Source organism: Hyperolius riggenbachi, chromosome 6 (assembly GCF_040937935.1).
Source record: "Hyperolius riggenbachi isolate aHypRig1 chromosome 6, aHypRig1.pri, whole genome shotgun sequence".
Classification (NCBI taxonomy): domain Eukaryota; kingdom Metazoa; phylum Chordata; class Amphibia; order Anura; family Hyperoliidae; genus Hyperolius; species Hyperolius riggenbachi.
In genome coordinates, this window is record NC_090651.1 from 300,894,272 (window position 1) to 300,910,222 (window position 15,951).

Below are 15,951 nucleotides of genomic sequence, written 5' to 3' on the forward strand. Positions count from 1 at the left end.
CGCACTGCTAGTCAGTGATTTTATTTGCTCTAGGCCCTGGTCCCTCCACCATCTAAAGCTGCCCGGGTTGTCATAAGCTGGGGTAAAAAGGGGGTTGTCAATGATGGATAGGAGAGGGAGGGTGGGTGACATCAAATTTCTGGAGTATCGTGTTGTGTCCCACACCGCCAGACAGTGTCGTAGTAGAGCACTCAGATTCTGGGGGCGAGATCGTTTATGTAGCCAAATGGGAGTCTGAATGGACTGAGGAGTAGCTCCAGGAATGTCGAATAAGGCCCACGCAGGCATTTTTGAGCCTTTGTACAGGTCTACGAGGTGAGTTATTTGGGCAGCCTGATAATAGCTAGAGAGGTTGGGAACACCCAAACCTCCATCTCTTTTGTGGGCATAAAGTGTCTGCTTACTGACCCTTGGGCGGAAGTTATCCCAAATGAAATTATTTAGTTTGCCCTGCAGCATTCTTAGGAAGTGGGAAGGGATCCGGACCGGCAGCAGCCTAAAATAGTAGAGGAGCTTGGGAAGGAGTGTCATCTTGATGGAATTGACCCGACCCAACCAGGAGAGTCCGTAAGTGGACCATTGGGATAGTAACTGTGTTATTGACTTAGCTAGGGGGTAGTAATTGTGTTGAAATAGTGTGTCATATGAGGAAGTTAAGTTAATTCCCAAATAGTCTAGTGCAGGGCCTGACCATGTAAAGTGATATTGAGTTTTGAGGGATTGACAGGTATCTGAGGCTAGGGTGACATTGAGTATTTTAGATTTTTTAGTGTTAATCTGGAGGCCAGAGACAGCGGAGAATGTGTTCAATATGGACATTACTTCTGGAATGGTGGTTTGGGGTTGGGTTATAAACAGTAATAGGTCATCCGCAAATAGGTTTAATTTGTGATGTACTCCCGCTAGCTCCACCCCCGGATCCCACTATGCTGTCGAACGGCCGCTGCTAAGGGTTCCATGGCCATAATAAAAAGAATGGGTGACAGAGGGCAACCCTGCCTAGTGCCCCTGTGAATTTTAAATAAAGGAGAGGAGTGACCCGCATAATGTATACTAGCTGTGGGGTTAGAATATAAGATTTTGATCCATGAAGTGAATGGGCCTCCCAATCCCCATCTATCCAGCACTGCATATAGATACTCCCATGAGACCCGGTCAAAAGCCTTGTATATTTCAAGAGAGAGGCACAGGCCTGGTATCTTCCTTAGATGCATGAGCTCAAAAATTTGGATTGCTCGTAAGGTGGCGTCCGAGGCCTGGCGACCCGGTACAAAGCCCACCTGGTCCTTGTGGATAATATCTGCCAAAAATCTATTAGCTCGGGAGGCCAATATTTTGCTTAATAATTTGAGGTCTATGTTCAGTAAAGATATAGGCCTAAAGTGCTGAGGATCTAAAGGCTCTTGGTCGGATTTAGGGAGCATCACTATATCAGCCTGCAAAGAGCTGGGATGTGGGGCATGACCCTTTTTGTAGGCGTTAAAAAGTGGGACAAGGAGGGGGCTTAATGCGTTTGCAAATTTCTTATAAAAGAGTCCTGAGAATCCGTCGGGCCCGGGAGTTTTTGAAACCTTAAGAGACTTAATTGCCTCCAGAACCTCCTCCGATGTGACATCCCCACTCGTTATTTCTACTAAGTCCGGAGGGATCTGTGGGAGATGAATAGAATCTAAAAAGAATGCAAAACCGGAGGAGGACCTGGGGGGGCATAAAGCTTGCTCAGGAAATCATGGAAGCCTTGTGTAATCTTTTGAAGGTCTAGGGTGACCTGGCCAGAGGGCAGGCGGACTGATAAGGTAGGGGGCCTATAGACCCTGTGCTTTAATTTATTGGCCAGTAAAGTGTTTGATTTATTGGCCCATCGGTAATATTTATTTTTTTTGCCAGCGTAGTTGCTTTTCGGCCACGTCTGATAATTTAAGATCAAGCTGAGTGCGGAGAAAGTCTCTTTCCCTTTTGAGGGAGACAGTAGGGTTATCTTTCCAGGCAGCCTCAGCTTTATCTAATTTATCAGTTAGATCTGCTATGTCTTTCTGTTTCTGCTTTTTCGTATGCGAGGCTAGGCCAATGATGCATCCCCTGACTGTCGCTTTCAGGGCTTCCCATAGGATGATAGGCGAACTGACGGACTCTCCGTTCTCTTCTACATAGTCCTCTAGAAAGGTTCGGATTTTGCTCAGAGAATCTGGGTTTGAAAGTAGGGAGTCATTCATATGCCACCTGAAGTTTGATTTCCTGGGGGTTAGAGAAGTTAACTGGATAAGTAGCGGGCTGTGGTCCGACCATGTGACTGCAAGTATTTTAGCTCTATTTACATTAGGCAAGATTTGCTGATGGAGGAAGAGATGGTCTATCCGACAAAAGCTGTTATGGGGATTGGACTAGAATGTGTAGTCACGTGTGTTAGGATTGAGCTCTCTCCAGGCATCAAGGAGGTTCTGGGAACGGAACAGTGAGCTAATGGTTGTGGGGTTTGGGGTGCCGGGGGCCTTGGAAGTATTGGGTTGGTTAGTGGTCCGGGACCTGTCTAGAGCCTCGTCTAAAACAGAGTTGGTGTCACCACATAGAATAAGAGTGCCCTCTTTATGTCGATTTATTACTTGAATTAAGTGAGAGAGAAAGCGTTCCTGAAAACTGTTTGGTGCGTAATAAGACACTATAGTTAGGATTTCGTCACCCAATGATCCTACTAAAAGGACATATTTCCCGGTTGGGTCGGTTATGGATGTCCTACATTTAAAGGGGAGTCCCCTGCGAAATGCGATAGTCACCCCCCTCACTTTTTCTCTAGCCCGGGAATTATATGTCAAGGGGAAGTGATAGCTAAGGAAGGAGGGGTGAGACGAGACCGAAAATCTTGTCTCCTGCAAGCAGACAATGTCCGCCTTGCACGATTTATAGTAGTTAAACGCTTTAGTTCTTTTTTGCAGGGCGTTGAACCCTTGCACATTGTGGGAAATGATAGTAAGGCCTCTAGCGATGCTAGTTACAGCCATGACATGGACCTGGTGTAAGCGAAATTCTACCCGCCTCCCAAGATAACGGAGCCGACGACCTTGGGGGGTTGGGGTACGGAGTGGTGGAGGGGGGGTGGGAGGGATCTGGAGGGTGGAGAACAAAACGGAAAAGAAGGAACCATAAAGTGCAATCCCCTGGAAGGAGGCCAAACAGGGGGATGCAAACCATTCTCAAAAGTTGGCTGTCCCTGTGGTCAAGGAGCACAGGGGGAGCCAAGGTATCGCCTAGCATTGATAGGAGACAAGCCAAAAAAGTCTGGCGGGGGAATCCGTAACCCCCTCCAGCTGCAAAGCTTAGTGTAGTGTTTTAAACCAATAAAGAAAGAAACCTGTCACACAATAAACTGCTACGATTGGAACCATCTCGTCTATGTAACATTAAAACTGTACATCAATGGGTTGTCATATGAAAAAGGAAAAAGAAAAAGACCACGGTAATAGGGATGATTTGGAAATTGATCCAAATCATACCCCACTGTTAATAAACTGGTTACTCAGGCATTACTCTAGAGAAGGGACACCCCCCGCCCCCCCTAACTTGGAAGATAAACATGTGAAACCCCCTCACAGGAAAATACTTGTGACGCTCCCTGCTCGCTGGGACAGGAGGCGCCACACTACTATGCTACTTTCAACTCTGCAATTAGAAGCTAAAAGCCACACAGGTATTACATGAAACTAGTCACCTGGAACGTTAAAGGGCTTAGAACCCCCCAAAAACGCTCACAAGTTTTAAGACACCTAGGGAAGTTAAAAGTAGATCTAGCCGTTTTGCAAGAAACCCACCTAAAAGAAAATGAGATGGTATTTATGTCCAAAATGTGGGTAGGGCAAATAGTGGGAGCACCTTCACAGGGAAGAAAAGCAGGAGTCATACTATTAATTCGTAGAGGTCTACAAGCCCAAATTTTAACTCAAGAACATGACCCAGAGGGAAGATGGCTTAGAGTACAGATTAATTATGACAATCAGATTTTTGACCTATGGGGAGTATACGCACCAAACTTTAACAATTCTCAGTTCCTACTTGATCTGGGACAGAAGATTAGTACAACATCCTCCTATGCCCATTGTATAGTGATGGGTGATTGGAATGCGGTGCCTAACCCAGAGGAGGACAGACAAAAACCCAAACAGTCTGAATCTAAAATTAGTACACAGGACAAAAATCTAAAAACCTTCCTCGAATGTACAAATTTAAAGGACACCTGGCGCCACCTACACCCATTAGACCGTGATTATTCTCACTATTCAAATGTACATCATTCCCATTCTCGTATAGATCTAATCTTAATATCTGAAAATTTATTAACATCTATACAAGAATCAGCCATTAAGGCTATGGTAATCTCGGATCACGCCCCGGTATGTACCACCATTCGAATATCCCAGAGAAAGCAGGGGAACACATGGAGATTTCCCACTTTTTTATATAATGATGAACAATTTGGAAATGAATTAGTCACCTGGTGGAGAGAATTTCAACGCACAAATGCCCAACACAGGAAACAGCCTGTCCTCTTCTGGGAAACGGCAAAGGCAGTCCTCAGAGGCCAGATAATTGCCTATGCCAGTGCCTATAAAAAAAAGGCCCTGACCAAATATCTAAGCGCCTGTCAAAAAGTCAGAGAATCATACCTTCAGTTTAAAACTAACCCATCCCCTATGCATAGAGAAACATGGCTTCAAGACAAGAAAAACTCTGACATTCATATAGAGAAATATGACAGGATATATAGATCATATGGAGCGGCAAAATTTTTTAAATGGGGAAATAAATCAGGAAAGTTATTAGCTAATCTGGCCAAAGGTAGAAGATCCTCCCCTGTCATATCGGCGCTTAGAAATCAAGAAGGAAAGATCCAAGCTACTCCGGAAAAAATACTTAATGTTTTCCAAAACTTCTACAAGAATCTATATAAATCCCAACCTAGACAGTCGGAAGACCAAGATGACTTTCTGCGATCAATTAAATTACCCTTTCTAGATGAGGAAACTCTTGATCTTTTGAACGCCGATGTCACACCAGGAGAGATCTCAACAATTATTAAAAATATGACACTGGGTAAGGCCCCTGGCCCGGACGGCCTTTTACCAGAATTTTTTAAATTATTAAAAACAGAAATTTCTCCACATTTAGCCTGTCTCTACAATGATATATTAGGGAATCGCTCCTTCCCCGAAACTGCCAATGAGGCATTTATAAAATTAATTCTTAAACCGGGGAAAGACCCCATTGAGCCAGCATCATACAGGCCTATCTCCCTACTTAATGTGGATTTCAAAATTCTATCAAAGATTCTGGCCGATAGGCTATCTCATTTTTTACCGACCTTAATTCATGATTCTCAAGTGGGCTTTGTCGTGGGCAGGAGTGCTGTTACAAACATTAGAAAAACACTGGCTGTTATGGAGCACTGCAGACTGGGGAGTCGGGGAGCGCTGTCGGAGGCCTTCCTGGCTCTTGATGCTGAGAAGGCCTTCGACAGCGTAGAATGGTCATGGCTGATCAAGGTATTAGAGAGGTTTGGCTTCTCAGGTAATTTTCTAGGCTATATTAAAAATATGCATGTCTCCCCAAGAGCGCAGATTTCTCTGTCATTTGGACTGAGTCAGCCTCTTACCCTTGAAAGAGGGGTACGCCACGGCTGCCCCCTATCCCCGCTTCTCTTCGATTTGGCCATTGAGCCTCTGTCAAGGTCTTTTCTCCAAAATAATATCTTTGAGGCAGTGGCGGACATACGGCCGTGCAGGCCGTGCCGCCGCACGAGGGCCCCTGAAGTTCCGCTGCTTCAGGGGCCCATTAAGTATTGCAGGTTTTTTTTTATTTATTTATTTATTTTTTTATGTATTATTTTTTTAACCTGGGGGGCCCAACTCCTGTCCTCCCCCCTCACCTCGCCCCCCCCCCCCCTCATGCGGCGGGAGAGCGGAAAATACAAGAAGTCTCCGGCCGGGGCGGCAGCTGCCGCTTGGTCTCCAACTTGGAGACATATCGGAAACTAAGCAGCAGCTGCCTCTAGCGTCTGCTGCAGCCCCGGCCGGAGACTTCCTGTATTTTCTGCTCTCCCGCCGGCTGCAGCGCATACCGGGAGGGGGGCCCCGAGGTGAGTGAGGGAGGATAGGAGTCGGGCCCCCCACCCGGATAGCTACCCACCCGGCTACCTTACCCACACACCCGGCTACCTACCCCGCTACCTAACCATCCACCCGGCTACCTAACCAGGCTACCTACCCACCCACCCGGCTACCTAGCTACCCACCCGGCTACCTAACCACCCTGCCGGCTATCTACCTGGCTACCTACCCACCCGGCTACCTAACCACCCTGCCGGCTATCTACCTGGCTACCTACCCACCCGGCTACCTACCCACCCACCCGGCTACCTAACCACCCTGCCGGCTACCTACCTGGCTACCTACCCACCCGGCTACCTAGCTACCCACCCGGCTACCTAACCACCCTGCCGGCTACCTACCTACCTGGCTACCTACCCACCCACCTGGCTACCTACACACCCACCCGGCTACCTTACCCACCCACCCGGCTACCTACCCCGCTACCTAACCATCCACCCGGCTACCTACCCGGCTACCTAACCAGGCTACCTACCCACCCACCCGGCTACCTAGCTACCCACCCGGCTACCTACCCACCCTGCCGGCTATCTACCTGGCTACCTACCCACCCGGCTACCTACCCACCCGGCTACCTAGCTACCCACCCGGCTACCTAACCACCCTGCCGGCTATCTACCTGGCTACCTACCCACCCGGCTACCTACCTACCCACCCGGCTACCTAACCACCCTGCCGGCTGGCTACCTACCCACCCACCCGGCTACCTAACCACCCACCCGGCTACCTAACCACCCACCCGGCTACCTACCCACCCGGATACCTACCTACCCACCCGGCTGCCTAACCACCCGGCTGCCTAACCACCCGGCTACCTACCCACCCACCCACCCACCCGGCTACCTACCCACCCACCCACCCGGCTACCTAACCACCCACCCGGCTACCTACACACCCACCCGGCTACCTACCTACCCACCAGGCTACCTACCTACCTACCCACCCGGCTACCTACCAACCCACCAGGCTACCTACCCACCCACCCAGCTACCTAACCACCCACCTACCCACCCACCAGGCTACCTACCCACCCGCCTACCCAGCCACCCACCAGGCTACCCACCCGGCTACCCAGCCACCCACCAGGCTACTTACCCAGGCTACCTATCCACCCAACCACCCATGGGAGCTGCGCGCCGGATGGAGGCTGGGACAGGAGGTCTGCTGCTGCAGGTGAGTAAATGTTTTTTTTTTATTATTTATTTTAGCAGGTGTATGTTCTGGGCAGGTCTGCCACATGATTGCGTGTATGTTCTGGGCAGGTCTGCCACATGATTACGTGTATGTTCTGGGCAGGTCTGCCACATGATTGCATGTATGTTCTGGGCAAATTTGCTACATGATTGCATGTGTTTTCTGGGCAAATCTGCCGACATGATTGCATGTATTTTCTGGGCATATCTGCCGACATGATTGCAGGTATTTTCTGGGCATATCTGCCGACATGATTGCAGGTATTTTCTGGGCATATCTGCCGACATGATTGCACGTATTTTCTGGGCATATCTGCCGACATGATTGCACGTATTTTCTGGGCATATCTGCCGACATGATTGCACGTATTTTCTGGGCATATCTGCCGACATCATTGCACGTATTTTCTGGGCATATCTGCCGACATCATTGCACGTATTTTCTGGGCATATCTGCCGACATCATTGCACGTATTTTCTGGGCATATCTGCCGACATCATTGCACGTATTTTCTGGGCAAATCTGCCGACATGATTGAATGTATTTTTTGGGCAAATCTGCTCACATTATGTGTATTTTCTTGAGAAAACCTGCACAATTATGTGAATTTTCTGGGGAAAGGGTCACCAAAACTTGGGCCCACTGTCTTTGCGTTGCACTTTTCAAGGTAACCTGAGGTGAGAATAATATTGAGGCTGCCATATTTCTCTCCTTTTAAGCAATACCAGTTGCCTGGTTGCCGTTCTGGTCCTCTGCCTCTTATTCTTTCAACCATAGACCCTGAACAAGCATGCAGCAGGTCAGGGGTTTCTGACAATATTGTCAGAACTGAGAAGATTAAGCTGCATGCTTGTTGCTGGTGTAATTCAGTTTATTACTGCAGCCAAATAGATCAGCAGGGCCGCCAGGCAACTAGTATTGTTTAAAAGGAAATAAATATGGCAGCCTCCATATCACTCTCACCCCGGGATCACTTTAAATTACAGTTAGCTCCGCCCTTATCCGGTCATTGCCACGCCCATTTTTTTGTCGCGGCGCTACGCGCCGCAGGTTCTATCCGCGCCCACTTTTTGCCGCGGCGCGCTTTGCGCGCCGCAGGTTATAGCCGCACCCATTTTTTGCAAGCGCGCCGCAGGTCAGGGGGGCCCACAATTCATATTTTGCACAGGGGCCCACTGCTGCCTGTGTCCGCCACTGCTTTGAGGGGATATCACTGAATGATCGACAGAAAATCTATGCTACACTTTTTGCTGATGATATTATGGTGTTCATGGCAAATCCAGAGAGAGACATTGTACACTTAATAAACCATATTAAAAAATTTGGAGCCTCCTCTGGCTTTGCCATAAATTACTCTAAGAGTGAGCTTCTATTTTTGTCACCCTCACGCAATGCGATTCCCCACCCTAACTTAGACACCATAGGTCTTCAATCTAAATCTGCCCATATCACGTACTTGGGTATTAAGATACCCAGGCAGATAGACCAACTTTATGGCTTAAATTATTCTCCACTAATACAAAAGGTCATAAAAGAACTACAAACTCTCGATTCCCTCCCAATCTCACTAATGGGAAGAATACAAATAATTAAAATGTTCAGCTTTGGACGGCTACTCTACCCTCTACAAACTATCCCAATTCTACTTAAACACAGGGATATTCAGTTACTAGAGTCATCATTTATACGCTTCCTATGGAAATCTAAAAAAGCAAGAATAGCATTGCCTAAATTGAAAGCCACAGTATCTCAGGTGGGAATGAATTTCCCTGACTTAAGAACCTATAATCTTGTGGCAAACTTCCGGCATATCCGAGATTGGATTGGGGATACTAACTACTATACACCCATCGACATAGAGGGCGTGCTTGTCCAGCCATATACTCTTACTGGGATTCTACATACCCCTCTCAAAAGTCTCCCATATAAGATAAAGCAAAATGTACTCCTTCGAGACACTTTAATAACCTGGCGAGAGATCAGGAAGAAATATGGCCTTATAGGACATCTTTCTCCGTTATCTCCATTAATAGGAAACCCAAGTTTCCTTCCTGGGAATATGTACAATGCTTATACTAAATGGGCAACATTGGATATAAGGAATTTGGGAGCTCTCCTGGATGCTGAAGGAAAATTAATTTCCTTCCAAAAGGCGGCTCTTCATAAAAGAATTCCACCAGAACACTCCTTCTACTATGGCCAATTAAGAAGCTACTGCCATAAGACATTAGGTCAAAGAGGCAAAATTCTAACTAATCCCCAATTTGATAATCTCCTCTCCAACCTTAAAGAAAAAAAATCCCTCTCTTGGCTCTACTCAGTGGTTAGAGAAACCCAGAAAAAAAGGAAAAACTTTTACCAACATCTTCAAAAATGGGCGGATCTTTCAGGTAAGACAAAAGAAGATATTAATATAGCAGTTAAACAGGGATGGCAGGCAATACGGAAGGCAATTATAGGTGAGGATTGGCGGGAACTGTATTTAAAAACAGTCTATAGGGCATATATACCCATTACTGGTCCCTTTAGACATCAGGGAGATAAACAATTTGTGAACTGCCCAAAATGTTTTCATTCCACTCCAAATTTGGATCATATGTTATGGTCCTGTGCATCCATCCAGAACTTTTGGAATGAAGTTCTGGCTTTTATTGATAAAATAACAAACAACAAACGGACACTGAACTTAAGGTGCCCATACACTCGTCAGATTGGCAGCAGATAGATAAGAAATGCATCTGATGATCTATCTGATGCGTTTTTAGAACATTTTTTACCAGGATAGAATTCCAATAGATTTCAGTTTGAAATCTATTGAAATTCGATCTGATGGCATTTTTTTGCCATCAGATTTCCATTAAGGCCAATGCAAACTGATAAGCAATCTCATCAGATCGACCTAAATTTTCCACCCTGCAAGTTCGATGGAAATCCATCGAAATCGATCGATGGATCGATCGATCGATCGATCGGTCGGCCAGAAAATCGGCTGAGTGTATGGGCTGCTTTAATCTACTGTTTATTTCATAGCCTAGAGATAACCACAGATAAAGACAGACCTGCAATCTCTAAATTTGAACACCTTGTACTAATTGCGGCCAAAAAAGCGGTACTAAAAAAATGGCTGGACAATATTCCCCCGGGAACCCCGGATCTCATTATATTATTAAAACATCTTCTACAATTGGAGTGCCTAAATCTCGAACGACAAAAATCCAAAACTATCACCAAATTCTTTAAAACATGGCAAAAGTTTATCGAAAAGACCTTTGACAGGGCTCAGATAGTGGAATTGATGAATCTTTTTAAAGATACTACTTGGTATTTGAGGGGTAAGATTGGAGGCTACCTAGGTAAACTAGAAATTGACTAAGGGGAGGGAAAATTCTAAAAAACTGCTGTGTGGGGGAGGGGGGGGGGGGCGGGGGGTCTTACCTATAAAAACTTAGAGGGAATGCCTGTCTCAGGAGTGATGTTATTAGAATGTTATTCTATTTTTAGGATTTTAGGCCTACAGTCACAGGAGGACGATGATGCTGGGACTAAGCCATAGGAATGGACAAAGACTCATTACTATTATGAATATCTTTTCTGTTATCATATTTCCGTAAATATGTTATTACCTCCTCTGTACGGCCATTTTTCTGATTAATGTTTAAATGTTTAAATGATAAAAGGGGATTAGGCAGGAAATCTTCTGTATTAGATATCTTCTATAATTTTTATTGTATTTCTGATGCTTAATCTCAAATAAAAATTACATTTTAAAAAAAAAAACTGTACATCAATGAAAGATAAGCATAGAAAGGAACTGATGTGTTCAACAGGAACATGAGGCAGCTCCTAACAAATAACAGCGGCTAGTTGAAAAGCAACCCTACGGAAAGATGCTAACACTACTGGGTAGCAACTGAGTGCAGTAGGTTAAGGTCTGGATAGCCATCCAGGCCTATTACTTAAGCCAGTGCTGATTTAGCCTGTAGTTCGGCGGTGCCCTTTTTGTCCAACCTCAGCCGGCGCCCTTTTTTCCTGATCCCCTTGCATGTGTGTACAGTACAAGGCTTAACTTCAGACCTAGGACACTGTCGCTGCTCGTTTCAGGAAAAAAGGGCGCAGGACCCCTTTCGGAAAAAAACTGCACCGCCATAGGCACCCATTATAAAAGCCACAAATTGCAGCAAAGAAAGGAAATGTGGGAGCATTGCGGCGGTAGCTATCAGGAGCCGAAATTTACTTTCTTTGCTGCAAGTCGTGGATTTTATAATATATATATTTCGGCGCCTGGAGGCACTGATTGGCGGTAGTGATTTGAAATATCGGCGCTGGGGCTTGCAGAAATGCAAATAGCGGCATTGCATTTCTGCAATGTAATGCCGCTATTACACAATGCAATGCCGCTATTTGCATTTCTGCAAGCATATTCCACAATGCAATGCCGCTATCTATATTTCCGCACGCCCTGGAGCCCGGGGATTATTTCAAATCACTACCACTAATCGGGCTACATCAGGCACCAAAATTTACTTGGAACTCCGCACAGCACGGCTTTGTGGTAGAGGGGGAAGAAAGCTTTAAAGGGGGGGGGGGGGGGTTAGGGTTAGGTGCCGCAAGGGGGGGTTGGGTAAGGCACCACCAGGGAGGGTCTTAAAGTGAACCTCCGGACTAAAAATCGATTCAGCAGCACTGAAAAGGTTTGGTGTTTCTTTAAGTTTCACAGCATCAGAACTTTGTTTCTCTTATACAAGCCTCATTTTTAGCTGCACAGAAGAAAACTGCCCAGGCTTTTTCCCCCTGATGCTGTGCAAAGTATGATGGGATTTCTGATGTTGTTGTTCTCGTTCTGCTGTTTTGGTGCATTTTTTTTTTTTACATTTTGAATTTGACATTTGAAGCCTAGAATGTGCAGCTGGGAGCGGTAATCAGGACACAGGGCAGTTGGAACTGTGTCTCCTGCTCCTTGTCACCTCCTTTCAACCAAAAAGATGGCTGCCCCATGACAAAGATGGCAGCCCCCATGAATCACAAACATTTGCCTGTTCTTTTAAAACAGGGTGGGTAAGAGATTATATTACCTATCTATTCTAATTAACATAACTAATGTAATTTGATGACAGTATGTTTGTTTAGGCTGAAGTTCCCCTTTAAGGTTAGCCACCAATTGGGGGGGGGGGAGTCTTAGGGATAGGCAGCACCAGGGGGGTCTTGAGGTTAGGGATTACCAGGGGTCTTAAAGTAAACCTGAGGCGGGGATATCAAAAATGTATACATACCTGGGGCTTCTTCCAGCACCCTCTGGCCAGATCGCTCCCATGCCACCATCCTCCGCAGCCTGCAGCCTCTGCTAAGTGCCCCGGAAAGTCCTCTGGTCCGTGGCATACTGCGCAGGCTGGCTGTGCGCACCCCTGTGAATGTTCTGCGCAGGCTCAGAACGCTCACAGCCACGAGAGTGAGACGGGAGAGCACACCTGCTCTGACTGACCCAATTACCGGGGCCAGTTGCAGAAGCCGCAGGCAGCGGGGGACAAGGGCGTGGGAGCGATCTGGCTGGAGGAAACCCCAGGTATGTATACATTATTGCTCTCCCCCCATCTCAGGTACACTTTAAGGTTAATGCCACCCCTATCTTGCAGTGTCCTTCCCATGCCATGGACCATGTAGGCTGGTATTGTTCAGGAACTGGACCTCCACACGGTCTGGCTCACTATTCAGCTAGAGTAATTGCAAACGCTCAGTGCTTTTAGAAGTGATTTTTCTAAGTGATTCTAAGCATGTGCCTAGAGATTTTCTATTTATGTCAAGCGATTTTTGAAGTGTTTTAGTGTAGCATATTTTTTTTTTATTTTTGGGACAGCAGAGCTGGAAACGTACAGCTTCGATAAAAAAATGCTTGGAAAATAACTCTGTTCAAGCGCTTTTTAGAGCAATTTTCCACTTTCCTAAACTTAACATTAAGGGCTCATTTTCACTTAACTCAGAGCCACGCGGCTCTGCATTGTGCGTCATACCCCGGGGGCGGAGCTTGTGATCCCATTCATTATACTGAATGGGATCGCGGACTGAAGCGCGCCGAAATGCAGCAAACCAAGCGCGGCGATTCAGCAGTGAATTGCTGCACAGGAATTGAAATGGCAGACAGTGCAGTCTATACACTGTCTGCTGTCTCTGCGATTGATTTCCCTAGGTGTGCCTGAAAGCGCGCTATATGGGAAAAAGCCCTGAGGCTGAATTGCCTCAGAAACGCTGCAGGACTCGCATTTGGTAAAATATCACATTGCTCTGGTGTGATCCAGGGGCGTAACTAAAAATCACTGGGCCCCCCCCTGCAAAACTCTGGATGCCTCCCCCCCTTGCTCTCTGTACAGGTAACTCAGAACCAATGTTATTTCATTGGCTAGTGCACACATAAATGTGTTTTCCCCATGCAGATAAAAACAGACAGCAGTGAAGCACTGCAGGCACTTTCTCTATCAATTACATTAGCTTCTGTGATAAAACGTGCATGTTTTCACACACACAGACACACATGGTGTGCAGAAAATGCATACAGAAAACCAGCAGACGAGTGTTCTCCCAGCCTCAGCTTATTACACTCACTCTGTCCATCTCTGATGAAGCAGAACTGGCTCTGCAGACTCCAGCATCAATACAGTACACAGCACTTGGGTAGGTGGTTGGGCGGCTGGGGGCATGGCCGTGTACACAAAAGCCTGCTACACACTTAATAGGGACCGTCTACAAATCTTTGTATGTTTCCTTATCAGTGGCTGAGCAGATGCAGTCATTAGAACAATTGTTCAGAGAGAAGAAAGATTTTTTCTCTCCATGCCCTTAGTTGTCAGTCTCTCAGGATAGGGAAAAGAAACTTCTCCCCCCACAAGGCCCACTGCGGCCGCATCTCTTGCAAGGCCTATAGTTACGCCCCTGGTGTGATCCATCCCATTCAAATACATTAGTCAAGTGCTTTTCAAAGTGCTAGCATTTTGAAAAGTGCTCAGAAGTGCTCTAGGTGTTCCCCAGTCCTCAAAGAAGGGGCGTAGGAATAGGGGTTGCCAAGTTGTGACCGCATAGGGGCCCTTGGGCCAGAGGGGCCCTCCCTCAACTACAATATTAGCTCTCTATTGGTACTGTGCTCATAATAATCACTTCTATAGATACTTTGAATAGTGGTAATCATTAACAAACTGTTCCCCATCTCCTTCTTGCACCTCTGAAACTGTAGTTGCCATTGGCAGGTTTTGGTGCACCGTATCAATTGTTATGTATAGAGTGCTTGGGGGGCCCTATTGTAAAACTTGCAACGGGGCCCACAGCTCCTTAGCTACCCCACTACCTCAAAAGATGTGCAAGGGTAGAATGGTTAATTTGCATATATTCAGCAGTGATGCACTGGGAGACATCTCAAGCTCACTCCAACCTGAATTATCACAAATTCTTTCTGTTTTAAGAGAGCAAACTTTTGTTTTTCAAAAGATGTGGAAAGCAGAGTTGGCAGGGCCGGCGCTACCATAGAAGCAAAGAAGGCAGCTGCCCCAGTGCCCCAGAGCTTGTAGGGGCCCCCAGTGGCTACAAGAGGAAAAAAAAATTCAAATCGGCCTTATAGTTTTTGAGAAAATCGATTTTAAAGTTTCAAAGGAAAAAAAATACACATTTAAAAACCTGCCGATTTTAATGGTTAATAGCAAATCCACCTTAAATGCTAGAAACCCTAAATTTGCAGGATATGTTAAGGAGATCATTAGGAATAAGAGGAAAAAAAACTAATTTTCAAAAAGACCTTATAGTTTTTGAGAAAATCGATTTTAAAGTTTCGAAGGAAAAAATATACTTTTAAATGCGGTAAATGTCACTTTTAGTAGCAAACCTACGATAGTGTAATCTTACATGTATCAAAAGAAAGCACAATAAATTTCCTGACGGGGTTTCCAGGGGGTCTATTCGCAGCCGCAGCGCTTTGGCCAGGGATCGCTATACAGCCGCAATATGGCTGTATGAAGATCCCTGGCATTTTTTTCCTATTTTCCCCAAAAAAAATTTATGTTTAGAGTGTGGGAATTCTTTTTTTTTTTTAAATGATGTGGGGTCCCCACTCCTGAAACTTTTTAACCCCTTGTCCCCCATGCAGGCTGGGATAGTCAGAATGTGGAGCTCTGACCGTTTGGGACTTCACACCCTGACTATACCAGCTGCAAAAAAGGTCCCCTAATGCCGATTTTTGTTCTGGGGTATATGTTAGGGGGGCTCCCCTAGGTTTATGTTGCCCTGGGGCCCCATTGTTGCTTAAACCGGTGTGCCGGCCCTGAGAGTTGGAATACACTGAGACATTTCCAGTGGCTGCTCCCTGGTGTTTCTTGTCACTGTATACTATGGGACATGGCATTTCAGTGGTTCCTTCCACTTCCCACGTACTCCCGTCACTATGCGCTCTAGTTACGCGCAGCGAGTGCAGTACAGCCGAGCTCTCCCCTTCTGCATTGTTGTGGCACAAGCACTATACCTATCCTGAGCCAGCTGGAGGGGCGGGAGCGCCTGCTGCCAATCACGCCGTCCTGGCCGTCCATTGGCCGCTCCGCCAACAGGAAGCGGCCGAGAAGCGTCAGCGTGT

The 15,951-nt window shown here is 46.3% G+C and overlaps 1 protein-coding gene across 7 annotated transcripts in view; it reads right to left on the minus strand.

Annotated features, from left to right (window-relative positions):
• Positions 1–15,930, minus strand: part of LOC137521650 (galanin peptides-like) — a 99,856-nt gene extending 83,926 nt beyond the window's left edge. For 3 of the 7 annotated variants that reach the window (XM_068241168.1, XM_068241174.1, XM_068241173.1), the window contains exon 1: positions 15,756–15,828. The gene's annotated coding sequence lies outside the window, so the exon portion shown is untranslated. The other 4 variants (XM_068241176.1, XM_068241171.1, XM_068241170.1 and 1 more) reach the window with 4 other exon arrangements.
• Between the last annotated feature and the right edge of the window lie 21 nt (positions 15,931–15,951).